Source organism: Pongo pygmaeus, chromosome 6 (genome assembly GCF_028885625.2).
Source record: "Pongo pygmaeus isolate AG05252 chromosome 6, NHGRI_mPonPyg2-v2.0_pri, whole genome shotgun sequence".
NCBI lineage: Eukaryota > Metazoa > Chordata > Mammalia > Primates > Hominidae > Pongo > Pongo pygmaeus.
In genome coordinates this window covers 107038482-107061135 of record NC_072379.2, presented here as the reverse complement: position 1 = coordinate 107061135, position 22654 = coordinate 107038482, and the positions used below count along the sequence as shown (strand labels likewise).

Here is a 22654-nt window from a genome sequence, read left to right as displayed (position 1 = left end):
CATAGCTAACTCGTGTCACATGGTTTTCTTCTACAGATTATTTCATCACCCAGGTATTAAGGCCAGTACCCAATAATTTATCTTTTCTCTTCCTCTCCCTCCTTCCACCCTTCCCCATCCGGTAGACTCTAAGTGTCTGTTGTTTCCTTCTTTGTGTTCATAAGTTCTCATCATTTAGCTCCCACTTATAAGTGATAGCGCGGTATTTGGTTTTCTGTTCCTGCATTAGTTTGCTAAGGATAAGAGCCTCCAGCTCCATCCATGTTCCCGCAAAAGACATGATCTCGTTCTTTTTTAGGCTGCATAGTATTCCATAGTGTATATGTACCACATTTTTCTTTATCCAATCTGTTATTGGTGGGCATTTAAGTTGATTCCATGTCTTTGCTACTGTGAATAGGGTAGCACTCTCTCTTATGGCATACACTACCACTGACTATGTTTGTAAAAGATAAAGTGATTAACAGCAATCCAAAATTCTATCCAATTATCTGAGAAGAAAAGAAGGTTATATCATCTTATATTGCATAGTATGCCCAACATACCTTGGTCTAGAAAGTATTTAATGTAGCATTTTAATTAAATTGGCTATCAAAGTAATTTTAAAAGAACGTGAATGCAATTAAAAATAGCCCATACCTTGAACAAGCAACATAATGCTAAAAAGGAAAAAAAGAAGCCACTAAAAGTTTTATGGCAAGATATGTGTCATCTATATGAATACACATTCACCTGTAGTAATCTTGAAAAAGCAAGTGTCTTTCATTCTGTTTTGTACATTTGGACCACATTTTTGAAAGTGTACTAGGAGAACAGTCATTGTGCTTTTGTATTTATGGTGACATATGAACACTCTAGGGAATTCTTAATCAAAAGTTTTTCAAATTGAAAAAGGTAAACAAAGCCAGTGTAATTTCTACTGCACTCTCTTTCAGATTTGGTCTTAAGAACACAAATTTTTTAAAATAATGCCAGTAGAATTAAGAGTTATTTAGAACTACAATTTTTTTATATTTTTTAATCATTGAAACCACAGTCTTGTAAATCACAGGTGCTGTTATTTTGCTAGTTTTGAATGAACACGTTTGGTATCAGGATGCAATTAATCCATACATCTAAACATGCCCTTATACTTCCATTTCCTGTGTTGAATTATGTGAAAAAAAATGCCCAAAGCTGACACTCAAAAACGGTAGTAGTGGTGGAACTTTAGACTATGTTAGTATATAATGCAAATATCTGGTTTTTGTATGCATATGGAGTATCACAAGAATATACATACTTCAAGGGTTTTGATGAAGTTTAGATAGTATAGAATTTTGTAACATAGGTTTTTACCATTCTCATTTTTTGAGCATGGGAAAGTAGCTGTGTCCTAATCTGGTGTGTGTCTGCAATAGTGTCCAGGAAAGAACTGCTACATCTGGTTGGTTCATCACAAGCATAATCAAATTCAAGTGAGAATAAGAGCTCAACTCCAACCCTCTTTTGAGTAATTTTCACAACCGAAGAGTTACTTAAAAAAAAAAGTATCTTGTATGCACCAGAATGTTAAGCCTTGCAATCATTTGAAAACACCCGCAGAAGTCACAATTTCAATATTAAAACATATAACTGAAACTATTGTATTTGCTTTTTTCTGAAGTTTGAGAGCAAAAGGAGGAAAAGTCCTCATTGGGCAGTAAATAATTGAAATTGCATAGTTTTCTTTGTTTTTATCTAATTATATTATGCATTCCCAACTCAACTTGACATATGCTGCTTAGAAATACCTCACAGCTTGTAGCATGCTGCTATTATAGATGTATTATAAGTCCTTAATATTTTTCTTAAGTTAGGCTTAACTGAATCATCTGCCTTACACAATTATAGGGAGATGGGAGAAGTGAAAATGCTTTAAAATGTACTTTTTGAAAGAATTTCTTTTTAAGATATGAAATGGGGCTTCTCCCTTGCGCTGGTAAGTAGAATCACAACTGGGACCATTTTCCTCAGTGTGAGTTGGCAGACTTTCTAAACAATAGAAATTGAACATTTCCTTTCACCTAATGCCTAAGGTAAACTTCGTTCATATCGTTTGCGTGTCTTTTATCTTGACAGGGACTCCGTATGGGCCTTCTGGGCACAGAAGAAAAGGTTTCTTTTGTCTGAAAGTGAGCTTTGAAAAATCTTTTTGACCAATATCTGCTAATTCTATAGGAGATGGGTTTGTTGTACAGATTATTTCATCACCCAGGTATTAAGCCCAGTACCCAATAACTATCTTTTCTGCTCCTCTCCCTCCTCCCACCCTCCCCCATCAAGTAGACCCCAGTGTCTGTTGTTTCTGTCTTTGTGTTCATAAGTTCTCATCATTTAGCTCCCACTTATACGTGATAACATGTGGTATTTGGTTTTCTGTTCCTGCATTAGTTTGCTAAGGATAATAGCCTCCAGCTCCATCCATGTTCCCGCAAAAGACATGATCTCATTCTTTTTTATGGCTGCATAGGATTCCTTCTAATTTGGAATCTTCATTTTGTCACATTGAATCTTTTTATTGGGCTATAACAAATTTACTCTCACAATAACTACATTCACTTATGAGGGCAGAGCCCCATGACCTAGATACCCCTTATTAGCACCCCTCTCCCATTGCATTGGGAATTATTTCCAATACGTGAAGTTTGGGGGACCATTCAAACCATGACACAAATGGAACAAAATGGGTTTCATTGTTGTCCAGTTTTGCATTTAGTTTCTCTAAACTCCCTCATCAGAGCCCATGGGAGGTAACAAGTTTTGAGTTAAATATTTAAAAGGTATATTTTCTGTCTTACCTTGACAAACATATAATCTTAAAGATCTGGAAGTCCAGGTTCGAATTTAGAATTATTAGACTCTTTAGAATTCTGTGGTAGAATGTGGTGACATGGAAACAGCCAGCCCATGGCCCACCCGACTTAGTCCTGAGCCTTCAAAGGCTTCAAGTAAGCTTGGGTGAACTTTCCAACCCACAAGCAGGTTGTATCAACATCCTGCAAACCACCCCCACACCCTTGCGTCAGCTGTCTATGAGGCTTTCTGTTGTGTATACCAGCAGAGCAGCCCACTATCTGTTATGTGGGGAAGGGGCTTTTGCAAGTCCCAACAGAATTCTTGGATCCTAGGTACCCAGATATGTTCTAGAAGGAGGAGATGGTAGCGTAACCTCTCGGAGAGTCATAACAGGGCTTTCTTAAAGCACAGGGTCCAAGGTAGAGCAGGGTTTCTAAAATACTGAATTTGCTTGTATCTTGTGAATTTTTGACATTTAAAAATATTTTAATACCTTGCATCTATTAGGATGGCTACTCTCCAAAAACAAAACAAAATATTAAGTGTTGGCAAGGATGTGGAGAATTTGGAACCCTTGTGCAGAGTTGGTGTGCAATGTAAAATGGTGCAGCCACTATGAAAAACAATAGTTTTCTAAAAAAAATTAGAATAACCATATGATCTAGCAATCTCACCTTGAGTATATATCCCCAAAAATTGAAAGCAGGATCTCAGAAAGATATTCATAACCCCATGTTCATAGCAGCATTATTCATGAGAGCCAAAAGGTGAAAGCAATTAAGTGTCCATCAACAGATGAATGGATAAACAAAGTGTGATAGATATGTACAATAGAATATTATTAAATAGAAAGGAAATTCTGACACATGCTACAACATGGATGAACCTTGAGGACATCATGCTAAGTGAAATAAACTAGTCACAAAAAGACAAATACGGTATGATTCCACTTACATGAGAGACTTAGAGTAGTCAAATCCATAGAGAAAGAAAGTAGATTGGTAGTTACTAGAGCCTGAAGGAAAAGGGGAATGTGGAGTTTGTTGTTTAGTGGGTATAGAGTTTCAATTTCACAAGATAAAAAGAATCCTAGAGATAAAAGGTAGTGATGGTTGCATAACAATGTGAATATACTCAACACTACTAAACTGTACACTTACAAATGGTTTAGATGGAAGATTTTTTTTTTTTTTTTGAGACAGAGTCTCGTTCCGTCGCCCAGGCTGGAGTGCAGTGGCGCGATCTCAGCTCACTGCAACCTCTGCCTCCCGGGTTCAAGCGATTCTCCTGCCTCAGCCTCCTGAGTAGCTGGGATTATGGGCACACACCCCCATGCCTGGCTAATTTTTGTATTTTTAGTAGAGATGGGGTTTCACCATGTTGGTCAGGCTGGTCTCAAACACCTGACTTCGTGATCCACCCTCCTCAGCCTCCCAAAGTGCTGGTATTACAGGCGTGAGCCACCGGGCCCGGCCAAGATGAAAGATTTTTTGTTATGTGTATTTTACCACAATTTCAAAAATATATTGAAAAGCTTACAGTAAAATTTAAATTGATGCTTAAAATAAAACATAAACAGTACAATGTCAGTGTGCACTAATCTAACATCACTTTTCTGTTTTAAAATGCAACAAAACAGCCAAATAAGAAAGCTTTTGAGTAAACCATTCATTTATACTCAAGAGTATTATTTCTGAAGCCGCTTCCTTTCTTTCCTCCACAGTGAATTCGTCTTCATTGTACCTGTTGTCTGTTTCTCCCTTAAGCCAGAAATGAAGGGCACATATCAGAGTGTTTCTCAGCATCTGTTTTCCAGAGCTGCAATTCCCTGTCCTTGATGACCTCATCTGCAATGGCTGATTGCACACTGACCTTGGCTAGTCTTAAATCTATGCAGCAGAACCTTTGTACATTCTTGTAGACAGAAACTGTAGGAACAGATGGAGAAATTGGCTACAGGAACATGGTTATTATCGCTGAAAATGTTCCTCCTCTTTCCAACTTGGTTCCCCAAGCATGGGGGTGGGTTGAGCCAAGCAGAAGGTCTTAGTGACTCATAAGCTCCCAGAGAAGAAATCCACATATAGCAGCCACTAAGGTCACATTTTCCTCCAACTGCTTGAGCATTACATATTTTCAATAGGTGGAGGGATGCTGTGTTGCTAAGCATCAGGCAAGGAATGGGTTTCAAATTTCTGGGTTCTGACACGTGCCCAAATGGCACCACAGTGGCAAATAGAATTCTGCGGCGGTGTGGCAGATGGTGAGGAGAAGCATGGGAGAGCAATTGGTGTTTTGCATCTGTGGAAACTTTCCATTGCTTACTGATCAGGTGACATATGAAACTGTACATCCTATTATTTATATATTACAAATACATAGGCACATATCCTAATCCATAGTGAGCAATAAATCACCCACTGTGAGTCTGCAAGAGGCATGGGCCAGCGAGACCTTTTCCAAGAGGAAAAAGGACCAGCTCTTGGTAGAGTACAGTGAACGGTGAACCTAGGCCTGGCTCTAGGAGCTCAGTGTGACCCTGGGGTATGGAGCTAAGAGCTGCTGAGGTTAACTTTGGTCAAGTCATACTGATGTCTCATCTGTCCTACAATTGCTACTTTATCCAGCACCATATCTGCTTTAGAGTTCATTCATATAGCTGTGGCAAGATTCAGATGCTTTTGGGCTGATGGACTGAGAACCTCAGTTCCTCACAGGCTGTTGGCCACAGGATCTCCTCAGTTCCTTGTCATGAGAACCTCTCCTTTCCATATGGCAGCTTACAGCATGGCAGCAGGCAAGCAAGCAAAAGAGCAAGACAGCAAGACAGAAACCAGAGTGATTTGTAATCCAATAGAAGAAGTGACATCCCACTACATTTGCCATATTCTGATAGTTAGAATGGAGTCAGTAGGTCTAGTCTCAAGGGGAGGAGATTTCACATAAGGAAGAATGCCAGGAGGAGAATGTAACTGGGAACCAGTTTAGAAAGCCTCCCATTATAACAACTATCCTTTTGGACAATATTGGGTTATAATACCCTTTCAAATAGAAGGGCTTTAAAAATTACTACATTTGCAGCTACTTGGGAAGCTGAGACAGGAGGATCACTTAAACCCAGAAGGCGGAGGTTGCAGTGAGCTGAGATCACGCCACTGCACTTAAGCATGGGGGACAGAGTGGGACGCTGTCTCAAAAAACAAACAAACAAACAAAAATACCTCACATTTCTCACATGCCTGTCAGAAATCTAATGCACGTTGCCCAGCCTAACCTATTATATTAAGATAATGATGACACTGGTATAAGCCATTCTTCTAGCAAAAAACCTGTTATACTATGATAGGAACTTTTTTTTTTTTTTTAGTGCTTCAGTCATTCTTACCAGAATTCAGCCAGGTTTTATCTGAGTTTTACTAGAGGAGCCAAAAAAAAAAAAAAAATGCTCTTGGTTACCACCAGAATCAAAAAATGACATAGCTGAAAAAGAATTTCTGTGCTCACTTAGTCCAATTCTTTCATTTTATAGCAAGGCAACAAGCTCATTACTAGCATTGCTGGGTCCATGTTAGGTTTTGCTGAATTTAACATTGGGTTTTAGGACAGGACCAATGGTACTGCCTCCCCTTGGAGGCCTGCAGCATGGATGTGGATTAAGAAAATTGAGATGGAAAATAAGGCAAGGCATTAAAAAAAAAAAAAAAGTGGAAGAGGAAAAGAGGGGAGGGAGAACTCTGAGAAAAAGAGACAGGACTGCAGAAGTAGAGGAAAAGAGAAAGGCTAAAACATATTCACTGCAGGTACCACTGGGGGGCTCCATGACTTTCTGATGTAGCTGTTTTAACACAGTGACATTCTGATGTGTCTATCAAAACAATGGAACTTTTGGTGTGTTGTCATTGACAGGCAGCATGGCACAATGATTGGTTAAGACTTAACTTTGGAGTCATAATGCGGGGCTTGAATCCCATCTCTGCAGATAAGCTGTGTGACCTCTGCAAGTTACTTAACTTTTTTTTTGCCTTATTTTCTAAAAGGGGGATGATAATAGTGCCTACTGAATGGAATTTTTGTCAGAATAAATGAGTTAATAAATGAAAATAATAATAATAATTCTATTATCACATGATGAGGACACAGACCTTATTCCCAGTCCTCAGCTGGGTTTGAAGATGGAGTGAGGCTTGGTAATAGGGAGAGGATATGGCTTAGGGATGGGAAAGGGATATCAGCAGTTAAGGTAAGGAGGCGAGTTGTGGGTATCACCAGCAAAGTGCAGCCAAATCAGACTGCCTCATGCATCACCAAGCAGATCAAACAGACTGCATTAGAAAGTCTATTTGCCCACACTGCCATCTTTCTAATCGTAGAACATTTTTCTGTCCCCACCTCCCATACTTTCTTCATTTCAGCTCCTCTTGAAGCCTCAGTTTGTTCTTCCTGTTGCTCATTCCCTCAGGAGATGAATCCCCAGCAATGTAGAGCTGCAGTGCAGTTGAAGTAATAAGCTGGAAATCAGAACTATACAATAATTTTATATTATTACAATTATTATGTAGTATCAAAATTACTTTTTGTTTTTTGAGACCGAGTCTCACTCTGCTGCCCAGGCTGAAGTGTAGTGGTGTGATCTCGGTTCACTGCAACCTCTGCCTCCTGGGTTCAAGTGATTCTCCCGTCTCAGCCTCCCCAGTAGCTGGGATTACAGGCACACACCACCATGTGTGGCTAACTTTTGTGTTTTTAGTAGAGACAGGGTTTCACTATGTTGGCCAGGCTGGTTTCGAACTCTGACCTCAGGTGATCCACCCACCTCAGCCTCCCAAAGTGCTGAGATTACAGGCATGAGCCGCCGTACCCGGCCCCAAATTACTTAATTTTAATTTTTGTTTTGTACTATCACTGTGGTTCCTATCTTCTCCAGAGCTTTTTCTCTTCTGGCTTTGTACTTTTTATTCAAGCATGTATTTACATTACAGACATCTTATCAAATAATTACTGTTTAAACTAGAATTTGCTGAGCACCTATTATGTCCTAGATACTGTCCAGTGCTTTCTTACAATAACCTTATGTATTAAGTATTGTTATTCTACCTGTAAAGGTAAGGGAAACTATAACTAGAGAAATCATCACTTGCATGAAAAAAAAAAAAGAGATTCTATTCATGTCCTTATTCTTTCAGCAACCCCCAATAGCCTAAGTAGTCTCCTGGGCATCAGGACTAACCTGGACTTCACCAGGACCAAATATCGTCTGCCTTATCCTGGCTTCATGGACCAGGACTGGAGCCTGAAGAGAAAGAACAATTCTAAGCAGAAGTTCAAGGAGCTGTTTAAGGAGGGTCTTTATGAGATTGTAACACAGGAAGACACAAGCAATGTTGCTTCAGTGCCCAGGGGATAAATTACTACACAGAACCAGGGCAAGAACTGAAGAGAGTAGGGTGTCATTTTCCCATTTGACAGGTTTGCCCTGTGGGATTCACTGGAAAATAATGTGGACCAGAAATCAATGTTTCACAGTGGCCGGGGTGAGGGGCAATCTTGGAAAACCAGAGTACGAAGTGGAAGGACATGGGAAGGACAGGCAAGACAACTCCAGGATTCTCAGCAATTACTGCAGTGGGGAAGGAACGGAGGGGCCTCAAGTCCTTTACACAGGGGAAAATGATGGGGCAGTGAGAGTTGATTATGGTTATCTGTGGCTTCATTTGTATTAATGAGAAATGTGGTTACACAAAAATAAATAAGATGAATTGTCCTCAAAGAAGTGAAATTTTGTGGAGTCAGACATGCAAACAGATCATTAAAAGGTGAGCAGCACTATTATAACAGTCCTTACATGTAGAGGAGGTAACAACCAAGTAAGGCTCTGAAGGATGAACAGAGTTTGCCACATGAAAAAGAGATGGACGAATATTCTAGCTAGGAGGAATCTCACATGCAGAGGCTTAGAGTTATGGAAAATGGAAAGATAAGTTAGGGGCAGATTGTAAAGAGGCACAGCAGGAGATGTGGAATTTACTTTGTAGGCAATATCTCTATTGCCTACCAGCCCACCAGCCCAGACTTTCAAGTTGGGGGATCATGGAATCTTTTTTTTTTTTTTGCCGGTGGGGGGGTATTTTAGAGGAAAATTTGGACAATTAGTTGAGAGGTGCAAGGTACCACCTGAATGGCAGTTGGGTAAGGACTAGAGTCAGAAGAACCACTGATGGGACTGAGGAAACAACTTGTGGAATGACCCAGCAGCCAGATATCATGCTGGTTCAGGAACCGAGGGAAGCTCTGTGAGGCCAGAGCACATTTGGCTGGAGGAGGAGGAAAGGATGGCAGGAGAAGGAGGAAAGGATGGCAGTAGAAGGAGAAGGAAAAGAAGGCTGCTCACTTGCATGCAGATGCTGTGAGCTGACGGGGCAAGTTCAAATTGAAGTTAGAACAGACCACCGGGGTTGTCAAGACCTTGAAGGATGAACCTGTTTCTTTTTCATTCCTGAATCTTGCCCCAGTACCTTGGAGGCTGGGGGTGGAGGAGGTGGCGAGGTGGGGTGGGGTGCTGAGGAGCTCAGAAAATGTTTTTCCTGAATTAGAGAACTGAAGGAATCAAGGCTCCGCTGAGCTCACTAAGAGCTGGAGCCTGCTGTAAGTGGTCAAGTCGGGTGATACCCAGCAGACAAGTAATTTAGTGTGCAGACCGGAGTAGATTACGGAGGACCAAAGGGTCAGGCTAAGGATCCTGAACACCATCCAGGATAGAGTGGAGACGTGGGCTTCGGAGCCTGAACTATGCAGCAAGCAGTGTGTTTACTCAAATACTACACAGTTGGAAAATCTTAATTCTCGATTTACATTGCCAAAAAAAAAATCTCCATAATACTCCCACATTTGTAAATAAACAAATCCGAACCCTATTCCTTGTGACCAGAAGACCCAATTTCTACCGCGGACAGATAGCATCCGCCTTATGCTAAAGGCTCTTTTTTCTGGCGGGGGGTTGGGGGTGGGGGGCGGGGAGTGTTTGGAAAGAACGGTTGCAAAAACAAAACAAAACCCCAAAAAACCACTCACCCAATCTCAACCATCCCAACTGATGAATTTCGAAGAAAGTGCTTTTTAAAAAAGAAAAAACTAGAAGACCACAGACCTCCCACAGAAAGCTAAACCCATGAGAGTGGCATTCAAAAACTACCCATTTTCTGGAACATCTTTTGTAGCTAAATCCCAGCCACCCTAGCCCCGGAACACTCCCGCCCTCCGTCCCCGCACCCCCACCCCCGCCGCCACACCCGCTCGCTGGCTGACGGAGGTTGGCGGTGGGGCGGCCGCTCAGGTGAGGGGCCACCCAGTCCCTCGAGGCGCCGGCGGCTGGAGCCCATTCGCTGCCGTCGCAGCAGCAGGGCAAGAGGGGGTTGGCCAGGAGGGGAAGAGGCGGAGGACGCCCAGGAGGAGTGCGGGGGAGGGGGACTGGAGGACGCTGAGGAGAGCCGGGAGGGGCAAGAGCACGGCGCCGGGAGGGGGAGCGGAGAGGGCGGGAGCGGCGGGGGCGCGCGCCGGCGCGGGGCCAGCCTCGCTTCGCCAGGGTCGCTGGCGGACGCGCGCCGCAGTCCGAGCCTCAGACGCGCGGGCGCGGGGGACGGCGCAGGGGCCGCCCGGCTGGAGCAGCCAGAGGGGATAGCTTCTTCGAGAACGGAGGACACCGGCGGTCCAGGGTCCTGGGCAGTCGCGCCAGAGCTGAGCGGTGGGTGCGGCGCAAGAACGTAAGTAGCTCCCTGCGCGTCTGGCAGTGACACTGGGTCCTGCTCGGGGGTGACGGCTGGAGCGGAGGAGGACGCGCGAGGCTGCTGTGTTGTCACTGGGACACCGGCGCGGGGTTCAGCCGAGCGCTCACCCGGCTGGCAGCGCTGCAGGAGGGGCAAAGCAGATCTCCAACTCCCTTCTACCCTGCAGGCCCCCGACACTGCCGCGGGCGCCGAGAGGGAGCAGGGGGACCTGCGCTTGGGTGAAGGCACAGCTGAAATCCAGCAGCGCCGGCACCCACCACCCGCTCCGGTCTGTGGCCAACTTCTGCTCCGCGCCCGCACCCCACGCTTTCCGGGAAGCCCTGCGCAGAGCTCTTGCTCGTGGGCAGTTGGGCATGGAGAGCTTGCGGGCCCGGCACGGCGGCTTCCCGGGCTTGGGCACGGAGGCGCGGGGCGTCACGCCACAGTGCCGACGGGGCGAGGAGCGCGGGGGCCGGGCCGGGAGCGCGCGGGCGTGTGCCTGTTCGGGTCCCTGCGGACACTTCTGGGCGTGGGCTTTGTTCGGAAGTGCCTACACCTGTGTCGACAGCCGAGTTCAGGGGGCGAGGCCGACTGCGCTTCTCCACTCTCGCTGCCTGGAAAGGGCTCGGGGAATCGAGGCGGAACGAGAGAGACACGGAGGACAGAGGGGTGGGGCGCTTGCGGGGGCTTTGTCGGCCTTACAGGTGCGGGTCCCTGGAGTCCCCGCGCCCCGCCCTGCCTCGGAGGGCTGGGACTTGTCGGGGCCGGCGCGCAGGGCTGGGGGCTGCCTGGAAAGATTGCCTTCCCTGCCCAGGCTCTTAGCGGTGGGATCTGGCATCCGCTCCGCCCGGGATGCTGTGTTGAGCCAGGAGTGATTACTCGCCCTGGAGCATCCATCTCGCAGCGAGCGCCATCTGCGCCGAGCGCCGCCCCCGGCCCCCTCCACGCCGCGCGGGTGGGCGCCGCCGCATCCTGGTCCCCGGCGGTTGGCCAGCTCAGCTACTCCCGGCCCGCATCTGCTAGAGTGCGGAGGGGGACGGGGTGTCGCAGTAGGGTGAGCGAGGGAGTCGTCATTTCTCCCAAAGCAGTGTCCTCAGGGCAGCAAGCGCTGCCGGAGGGCTCCCCGGGCCCCGGGGCTGGCGAACAGGCCGCTTCCTTCCCCGGATCGCCTCCCCTCCCGCCCGCGCCCGCGGCCACATCTTCGTCCCCCATACGCTGGAGGGTGGCCCCTGCGCCGCGGGCACCGAGGGAGGGCGCCGAGCAGTGGCGTTTCTTTCGCACCCCGCCTCCCTCTCTCCTTCCCTTTTCTTCGCACCAGGGGCTCCAGCCCTTGGCTACCACCGGCGCAGAACTGTCCTGAGAAGGAAGCTTTCTTTTCCTTTCCGCGTCGCAGATGGTTAACGCTCAGAAGTGCGGGTCTAAGAGACTGGGCTCTTCCTCGCCCCAGGCTTTTGCAGGAGGAGATGGAGCCAAGTGTAATGAGGCAGGAGGCATTGGTTGTGCACCAGGAGCTCCCCCTGGGGTGGTCCTGGAAAGGAACACAGTAACCTCTGAATACAAACCTCGGAGGCTAGGCTACTTTATGGGACTGCCTTGTGCTAACCATGCCCTGCTGTTAAAATATTGTAATAATGGCAGTACTTGCTGAAGTACTGAAATGGAGTTAGGCAACTGATACTTTCTGCTTTAATGGTAATGATAGCCAACCGGTTTTGAGAGCTTTAGATGTGCTGGGCGCTGCGCATGTTACATGTATCATCTCATTTAATTCTCACAGCAACCCCATTTTAAAAATTAGGAAATGAAGGCTTAGAGAAGCCAAGTAACTTTCCCAAGGCCACACAGCTGGGAAGTAGGGGAGTGGGATTGTTTTTGTCCTTGTGCTTTACAACCCAAGACTGAGAATGTGGTCTTTTGGAGGCTTATCAGTTTGGGGGAAACCTAAAGCACTGAGTGTTCAAAACCAGGGAGATACATTACAAGCCCATTTAATTCTGAGCTCTGCAGAACTCACAGTAGCAGGCAATATTGTAGTTCAGAGAATTGTATTGTGGAATAGCCTTTTATTCCCATGTAACTCCTTTACATATTCTTTTATTCCTGTTAGCTTTTAAGTATGTGGCTGTTAACCCACAATCCAACCCATTACAGTCACTGAACTGTTCTTAGTAACCAGGGCCTCTGTGATTACATAGATGTTCCTGGCACATCATAAAGTTTCATAAAACTTTTTTTTCTTTAAAGAAAAGATCCCCAGCCCTGAATGTCCTTTGTACATGGTTTTGACTGCAAATGAGTTACTCCTCAAGTTGGATGTTGAATTTGAATAGGACCCTAGTATCCAATCTTAGGAAATCATTCTATTTCCTAAATATATAGAAACATGTGGGGGCATTTATGAAGATGCTCCATGTTAACTAGTAGAAAAGGAAAATCTGAACCAAAGTGGAATCAGCTATTTCTGGAATAGCTTTTAGAATTATAATTAACTGATCAATTGGAAAAATTGATTTATTTTGCATTCATAATCCTACTGACTCATAGTCTTGTTTCAACCTTCTTTTTACTTTATTACAGGAAAGTTGCTAAACATTTTACATAATCCAGGAATTTTAGAGCTATTAGAGGACTCAGGCAACAGTGTATCTAACTAATCCTTCGAGTTTCAAAACAACTGCAGTAGGGCTCAGCCTTGTAATGCAGGGTCGTGATGAGGTCTTTGGACTGAAGGCCATTGCCCTTACACCACATCATTTTTGTTAATGCTGCAGTGACAGTGAATAGAAAGCAAAGCATCTTTGGAAATAGTACTTCCTATGAGGCCAATACAACAATGATGGCAATAATCGCTAGGTGTAAGTGCTTCAGAAGTGTGAGGGGGTCCTGAGAATGTATACACCTGGGCTGTAGAAAATTTCAAGAATCATTTCAAATAATGCTTTCATGCAGGTGTAATTTTCCCTGTGTAACAGATTGAATATAAATAGACTATACAGATATTATATTGTGTATGTACATAGGAGCTATTGAATGGAACTCCACAGGAAGCTTTTCCGGTAAAAAGATTTCATTCATTCATTCCTTCATTCCTTAATAAATATTTACTGTGTTCCAGGCAGTGGGGATACAGTGGTGAGCCAAACAGAATATCTGTCCTTGGGAAGATTAATTCTAATTTTATCATCTAGCTACATACTTCATCACACAGAGATTTTTTTCACATATCACAGATGCATAGCCGATGAACTTGCAGAAACTGAACACATTGACTCAACTAGCACTCAGATCAAGGAACAGTGTAATGCACATCTGAGAAAGCCCTCTTGTGGCCCCTCCCAGTCATTACTCACCCCAGAGGGTAACCACTGAGGCACTGAGGCTTTTTCCTTATATTCTCACCATAGATCAGCAACTATTGGAATCTCATCCTCATTTTCAAAGAGTACCTACCATCTGAGAAGCTCGGTAACCCATAGCAAATTTAACTGGAATGTAGAGCTTCTAACATATTTTTTAGGAAGTTTTGTGCATTTGAATCAAAAGACTGCCTTAGGTCAGTCTTCAGCTGTTGCGATGATTGATGAAGAAGTGATTTGAAAATTACTAAATACATTTAGATATTCTTTTCCCTTAAAATTTTATGCTTCCTTGCCTGAAGCATCCCTTCCAGGAACCTTCCTGGCAGGTGAGGACAGAGGAGAGAACCGAATGCTAAGGGCAAAAATCCAGTGACATTTTATTTAAACATTTTACTGCCTTGGCAAATGAAAAGCTCCTTCTGTTTAAAACAGCCTCTATTGGGATCAAAGGCTGAAGTTTCTTCCCCCCCTACAGCATTAATGAGATATAATTGACAAGTAAAAGTTGTATACATTTAATATGTACAACAATTATATTTTGATATATGTATACATTGTGAAATGATTACCACAATCAAACTAATAAACACATCTATCACCTCACCCAGTTAATTTGTGTATGTGTGGTGAGAACATCTCATCTCCCCAATTCCCCTACCCACTAGCAATCACCATTCTACTCTCTGCTTCTGTGAGTTTGACTGAAGTTTCTAAGAATAGGAAGATGTACCAAAATGAATTGACAAATTTTTATTTTTTCTCTTAAAATTGAAGGCTACCTGAGGAAGGAAATAGGGGAATGGCTCAGCCTTCAGCTTCAGCAACTGTAAATTCTTCATTATCAGGTTGTCTTTAAATGGGGCAGCAAATGCAATATGTTTATTTAAAATATGTTTTTGCTAAGTTTTTTATTGTGGTAAAATATATATGACATAAGATATGCCATTAAACTATTTCTAAGTGTGTACTTCAGTGGCATTAAGTCCATTCACACTGTGTGCAGCCATCACCACTATACCTCTCCAGAACATTTTTTGCCTTCCCAAATTGTAACTCTGTACTCATTAAACAATAGTTCATAACCCCTCAGCCCCCAGCCCCTGGCAGCAAACATCCTACTTCCGGTCTATGAATTTGATGATCCTAAGTATGTCATATGAGTGGAATCATACAGTATTTATTTATCTTTCTGTAACTGGTTTATTTCGCTTACCATAGTGCCTTCAAGGTTGATCCATGTGTCAGAATTTCCTTCCTTTGTAATGCTGAATAATATTTCATTGTATGTATATGCCACATTTTGTTTATCCATTCATATGTCATATATACTTGGGTTACTTTCATCTTTTGGCTATTGCAAATGATGCTGCCATGAACATGGATGTACAAATATCTGAGTCACTGCTTTCAATTCTTTGGGGTATATACCCAGAAAAGAGATTGCTGGATCATACGGTAGGTCTGTTTTTTTTTTGAGACATCGTTATACTCTTTTCCATAGTAGCTGTACCATTTTACATTTCTACCAACAATGCACAAGGGTTCCAGTTTGTCCACATTTTCTCCAACACTTGTTATTTTCTGTTTTCTTGATAATAGCCATCCTAATAGGTGTGAAGTGCAATCACTGTTACTTTTTTTCTTTCTTTCTTTTTTTTTTTTGGAGACGGAGTTGCGCCCTGTCACTTGGTCTGGAGTGCAATGGTGCAGTCTTGGCTGACTGCAACCTCTGCCTCCCTGGTTCAAGTGATTGTCCTGCCTCAGCCTCCTGATTACCTGGGATTACAGGCACCCGCCACCATGCCCAGCTAATTTTTGTATTTTTAGTAGAGACAGGGTTTCACCAGGTTGGCCAGGCTGGTCTTGAACTCCTGACCTCAGGTGATCCATCCACCTTGGCCTCCCAAAGTGCTGAGATTACAAGCGTGAGTCACCATGCCCAGCCACTGTTATCTTTTAAAGCTGTAAATTAATATCTATATATTCTGAACAAGTCATTCACAGCATTTCTAATTTATTGGTTTAACATTTATTAATATGGAAGTATATGTTTTTCAACAAGTATTAATTGATTACATACTTTGTGCAAAGCAAGAAATTGATGTTGTGGAGCATATGTGTTGTAGTCCAAGTCCAGGATAAGCCAGCATTGGTGGCATACATTCATGTTATTTTTCTAAAATGTTGAATTAGAGTACCTATGTCTGTAATACACTTGTGCTAAATGATTTTGCTATGAGGATAAGTTAAATAAATATGCTTTTTTTACTGCCAAAAAATGGCATTATTATTTTAATCTAGAACAAGAGCAAATTTGCCTCATATCTGAAAATAGAAAGAAATATTCTTATGCTGAATGTTTAGGGATGTATTGGCGTTGTAAATTATAGTTCCACATTGGGCATTTCTCCCTACCATTGAATCTTCAAAGATGACAGCATAAACCTTCATCACCCAATTATAATTGCTTAGCTGAGCTAATAAAAAAGATGTGGTGTCAACTTAATTGACCTATTTTACTGGCCTACAAGACTGGAATTTCAAATTAGAAAAAGGTAATTTTTAAGAGTCTGATGGAGGGTTTCCCTCAAGTGACTAAGAAGCTAGTGAAGATTTTAAAAAAAAGCCAGTGGTAAAGGGAACAAATTACAAACACTAATGCTCCTGTACTGCACATACTGTTCTAATGGCATATTCAGTTCAAACACAGGAATGACGAATCTTACTTGTATTATGTGCTCTCCGAATGTCTTCCATATTGCCCTGGACTAAAACATTGTTTAACTCACATGAGAATGAAAATGACAGGTACCGTCAGGCAAAAATGATCCTTTTGAAATTATTCTTATTAAATAATGGTAGGAAGGGCTGGGAACTATATTTTGAATATATATATGTTGAATATATATATATATGTTTAAATTTTATTATGTGCATAGTGTGTTGGTTCATAACCCACTGTAACCAGAAAAAAAAAAATCTATTTCCAGGGCAATCTGAGGGAATCCTGTAGGAGGTCTTCCACTGGGTAATATGCAATGAATTTGATTTATCTTTCTCAAGTGGGCTGAGAGCATTCAAAAAATTCAGTAGAGTATTCAGCATGTAGTGATCTTTTCTCCAAATTTCAACTTTAAAGCTAATTTCATGCCACTTTTTGATGTCCTTGGCATTTGAATGGCATGATTTATGGCATGCATTTTTGATGAACATTTACAGACTCATATTCAACACCACTGACAGATTCTATCTCAAGGGAAAGGGGAAGTACTAATCTCCCATTAATTATGCCTTAAGGTAAGAGTGGCCTGTCCAGAGAGTTTTGTCCTGGAGTTTTTTAGTTCTTTGAGGAAGGATGGCTTGTGAGCGAGTCCGCTGCTGCCTTCCAAAACCTGGTGTGCCTTTTCAGTCCCTTACCTCAATAGAGAGCTGAAAGGACAATAGTGAACAAAGGAGGCCTGTTTTGCCTGCCCCACTTGCTGGGCTGTTGTCTTGGCCCTTTTCAGTGAAGGGAGGGGGGAGCTGGGTCAAAGTTGAAGAACACTGAAAAGGAATTCAAGCTTCATGTTGAAATTTGAATTATAGCTTCAGTTTGAGTGCCGAGTAGATTAGTTCGAATTGAAATTTGTGAATCTGTGGAAGCTTAAGTGACAGATGGTGTTGGAACAACCTACATAGAGCTGGATGGCACACCCGAAATGTTGAGTGCCCAAGTGAGGCACTTGGTAAACATCTAGTTAGCTGACAAAAGTTTTAAAACTGTAGGAAGTTCAGTTTGCTGCTGTACGCTGCATTAAGACATTGGGCTGTGTGAATTAAGGGGAGGCCCCTGTGTCTGGCGCTCACTCAGATGCACTTGTTCCCCCTAATTGCATTGCAAATATTCTTCTGACTGTTCTGCGGCTTTCCCCTCTATTATCTAGTTGAATAAATACAGAAATGCCCAACCAGCTTCCCTTGTAAAATTGCATCGCAGTGTTTTGGTGTTGTCCACAGATTGTTTTGATGTGTGACAAGATACATCTGTCCTAAATATTGTCTAACCAGTGTTTTTTCTTCCCAGATAAGTGTATTTATGAAGTGTGATTTTGGCTTTCTGCTCCCAGTGGGAGTCCATTACTCTAACATTTGCTCTTGAAGTTTTTCATATGGCACATGGTTTTCCATTCATTTTGGTAGGCAGCATCTGATTCAGAACATTTCAGTAGGAAACGTTTTCTAGTGTGTGCATCACTAGAATAATAAAAGCAGCTACTAGGAGGTAGAGGGTACTAGAATGTATTATAATAAGTGAAATAAAAAGCAATTTTGGGTAATTTGAAATTCTTCCTGGTATTCTGTAAAACCACCGAAAAATTGGAAGTTGAAACATCACCAAATTTTGCTTTGGCATCTTTGACTACTTAAATGAGTTGACATAGTCTTTTCTTCTGATGTTAGTAGCATGATGGCTAAAAGCCATTTTTGTAAATGTGTATTTAGTGCATTCAAATGAATATTTCTACTTTTAGGGAAATAACATTGACATGGCAATATTTGAACAGTTAGTAACATGGAAATTCTGACATAATAAATACTCTAATGTAAACAACATCTAATTTACTTCAGAATGATTATATTAACTTACACGACATGTTGTGTCTTACATGAATCATGATATATACCTTGTGTGTTTCATGAATTTTAAGGTAAATTGCATTTTAATAGATGTGCTGGGGTTTAAAAAACTCCATGGTTATGTATATGTTTCTAGTAACAGTTACTGTGATGCGAAATTATAGTGGAAGGTGAATAGATGTCAAGGGTTCACTGCTGTCCTAAAACTATGAGGGGGTTCATTAAACAGCAGAGAGGAAGTGAGTTCTTGATCAGACTCATTTGCTGGAACTGGGAATGAAGAGTGGAGGTGAAGGAATGTGAAGGATTCAGATGGAGAGAAGGCTCAGATGAATAGGGAGAATTATGACATCCCTGAGAAGTGTCCTATGGCAGATGGAGCCAGGGAAATTTTCAGTGAAGAGAAAGTGAAGAACAAAATGCTGTAAAGGTAATAGCTTAAAATTTGAAAGAGAAAGGGAAAAGAAAAGTTTTTATGGCTATTGCCTGGCTAATGGAGAATAGTCTCCACTTCATGGCACTCAATACGAAATATTTTAGGGATATTTTACTGTAGTACTTTGGGTCATTGCAGTAACTTGACATCATAAAATAGAAATAACTCATAAGTCACCTTACAAAAATGAAATATGATAAGACATTTACATTTAAAAGAAATGTATTGAGAAGAATTTACTAAGAATTGAAAGCTGAAGTTATTTCAGTGTAACATGCTTAAATTCCTAGCCAAATCTGCTCTATTTTCCATCTGTTTTGTTCCTTTATATACAGGTGGCCCCAGCTTGGGAAAGTTAGCATATGAAAATGTGAACTTGGCCAGGCACAGTGGCTCACACCTGTAGTTCCAGCACTTTGGGAGGACAAAGTAGGCAGATCATGAGATCAGGAGTTCAAGAGCGCCCTGGCCAGCATGGTAAAACCCCCTCTCTACTAAAAATACAAGAACAAAAATTAGCTGGGCATGGTGATGCGTGCCTGTAATCCCAGCTACTCGGGAGGCTGAGGCAGGAGAATCACTGGAACCCAGGAGGCAGAGGTTTCAGTGAGCCGAGATTGTGCCACTGCACTCCAGCCTGGGCAATAGAGCAAGAAGCTGTCTTAAAAAAAAAAAAAGAAAAGAAAATGTGAACTTGGCAAACCCATATGGGGTGACTGTTCACATCAAACAGGATTCTTCGCTTTGCATAAGGATTATATGATGAGTGAGCTCCTGTAATGTATCAAAGTTCAATTCATGAAAAATTTTTCAGAAATATCTAAGTAGATACTCTGTTGAAAGAGCAAATAGTTACCAAATGAAACCTAAGCAAATAAGGCTCAATAAAAATTAGTAAAGAGGTAGACAGGTGGGTCTGGGTGTGGTGGTTCACGCTTGTAATCCCAGCACTTTGGGAGGCCTAGGTGGGTGGATCACTTGAGGTCAGGAATTTGAGACCAGCCTGGCCAACATGATGAAACCCCATCTCTACTAAAAAAATACAAAAATGAGCCAGGTGTGGTGGTGGGCGTCTGTAATCCCAGCTACTCAGGAGGCTGAGGCGGGAGAATCACCTCAACCCAGGAGGTGAAGGTTGCAGTGAGCTGTGATCGTGCACTTGCACTACAGCCTGGGCAACACAGCGAGACTCCATCTCAAAAAAAAAAAAAAAAAAAAGACATAGGTTGTAAATGCAGAGAGAACATATGATTGTATAAAAATATTTGATAGTTGCTCTAAATAACATTGAAGGGCCGAGTCTGCATGATAAAGGAAAGCAGATAACTAAATAGTCATCCAGGCATTTGGGGCCCTTGCTTATCTTAGTCAGCTTTCTCCACGTCTCCTAACTTTGGAAACCATCCTTGCTCTGTTCTGCGAGGAGCCTGAGTTGCTCTTCACATTATGCATGGTGGTATGTATCTGACAGCCCCCAAATTTGATAAATGAGTGAGTGCAAGAATGAATGACGGAATACATGAATATTGCAAAATGTCAGAATGTCAGGTGGATCTTTGTTGGAGAAAATTGGGGGGTTTTGTTCTCAGCCCTGGTTTGAAGACATAGATAGAGCTAGACCATGAGAAACCAAACATTTATAATTTCATGCCTGAACTCTGTAGATTGTAATTTGCTTGCTGGTTCTAAATTAGGTACTTGAGCAAGCAGGTGAAATCATTGAATCCAGAAGGGTACTATTTTCAAAATTGTGCTGTGGAGGTCTAAATGACATCCTTGTGACCCAAAAGAGTTCCTCTGTAATTTTCTACCTTTGCTAATGGTAGATGATTCCGGATTTGCACGTGGCTTTCCTTTCTCTTCACTGTCTGAAGCTGGTGCTTGTCATTTTCCTCCGGAGGTCTCTGGGTGGCTGCACACTGAGTTAAGCACTTTCTGAGTTTGCTTTCTACCCTCTGAATTTGAAGAAATCAGAAGTGAGGCACACAGAACTGAAATGAAAAGTGAAGAGACTGGTATGTGAAACAGATCAGAAGCTCTCATGCTGTAGCTTTAAAAATGGAACTTTCTCCCCTAAGATGTGAATTGAACTACAGTATGGCCTTTCGTAACTAGTTAGTGGGTTATAGAGGGTGGATTCAGGGTAGTGGTGCCATATTAGAGACACCTAGAATAAAAAGTTATGTAACATCTTTGATTAATTAAAATTTGAGAACTAGGCTACTCCACATAGATTAAGAAACCTCAGTACACTGCATGGCTTTGGAAAAGTTACTCAAGTACTTCTTTTCTTTATTTAGAAAATAGAGATAAAACACAAAATCTTTGTCACCACCCAACCCTACATCACAGGGGTATGTGACTATAACAAATGATGATAAAATGAAAGTGCTCAGAGGGAAAGATGACATAAATTTATGTTATTAGGTAGAATGCGCTTGACATTTTTTGCACCAAAAACTTGCTTCAGGCATATGTGTGTATCATATATTCTTAACAATATATGTGGTTACTCGATTTTGAATAAATGAAGTGGTCTTGCCCTGCAGCCTGGAGATTGATACCCTTATTGATGCTGCAGGATAGGACTGTTCTCAAAACACAAATTATAATCTTACTCTCCAAAAAATGATAATATATATGTTAAAGTCATGTTGAGTCAATATGATAAAATAAGAGTCAGCAAAGGTGTCGGCAGTTCTCAGAAGGAACTTTTTATTTTTCAGTTGCAGTCAATGTCCATAAATCTAATTGTATCTTATTTCAAGCCATAATCCATTCATATTTTTCAAAAGGACAGTCAATAATTTTGTTGTGTGTCAGGCATGACTAACTAGCAACCCCATAAACCAATAAAGCATGAAACCATTTTAATATATTAAATTCATCTAGTTTACAAACTGCATGTACTTAGAAGTTTGAAATAAAGGGAGATACATGCAGTGTGGCTTGTGAGCAGGTTTATATACACAGTTGAGGTATTTTGCATTTATTCTGTTCCTCTGCACCTCAGTGAAGAGATGGAGATTAAAAATTGTAACCATTATTGACCTGGACTCTGTCGACACAGAGTTTTAGAAATGGGAATGTGTTATGGATTAAATTATGTCCCTTAAAATTCATATGTTGAAGTCCCAACCCCCAGTACCTGAGAATGTGACCTTATTTGCAGATAGGGTCTTTACAGTTAAAGTAAGATAATTAGGTTAGGCCCCAATCCAATATGATTAGTGTCCTTATAAAAAGAGGCAATTTGGAGATAGGCAGAGTAGAAGAAGGCCTGTGGAAATGAAGGCAGAGATCTACAAGCCAAAAATGGCCAAAGGTTGCCAGCAAACCACCAGAAGCCAGGAGAGATGCATGGAACAGATTCACTCTCACAGCCCTTGGAAGGGACCAACCCTGCGGACACCTGGATCTTGGACTTCCTGTCTCCAGAACTGTGAAACAATAAACATCTGTTGTGTAAGCCTCCATTTTGTGGTACTTTGTTACAGCAGCCCCAGCAAACTAATACAGAATACAATAATAGTTCATCTGTTTCTAAACCTATTCCTTACCAAAAAAAAAAAAAAAAAGAGAGAGAATACAGCTTTCCCATACCTCTGTGTCATATAGCTATGTCTATAGAGTCATCCCTCAGTATCCAAGGAAGATTGGTTCTC

At 42.2% G+C, this 22654-nt stretch overlaps 1 protein-coding gene across 30 annotated transcripts in view; it reads left to right on the top strand.

Annotated features, from left to right (window-relative positions):
• The first annotated feature begins 10385 nt into the window (after positions 1-10385).
• Positions 10386-22654, top strand: part of NRCAM (neuronal cell adhesion molecule) — a 314317-nt gene continuing 302048 nt past the window's right edge. For 9 of the 30 annotated variants that reach the window (XM_054494284.2, XM_054494278.2, XM_054494282.2 and 6 more), the window contains exon 1: positions 10394-10574. The gene's annotated coding sequence lies outside the window, so the exon portion shown is untranslated. Of the gene's footprint in view, positions 10575-22654 lie in introns of all 30 variants that reach the window. The other 21 variants (XM_063667718.1, XM_054494259.2, XM_054494266.2 and 18 more) reach the window with 5 other exon arrangements.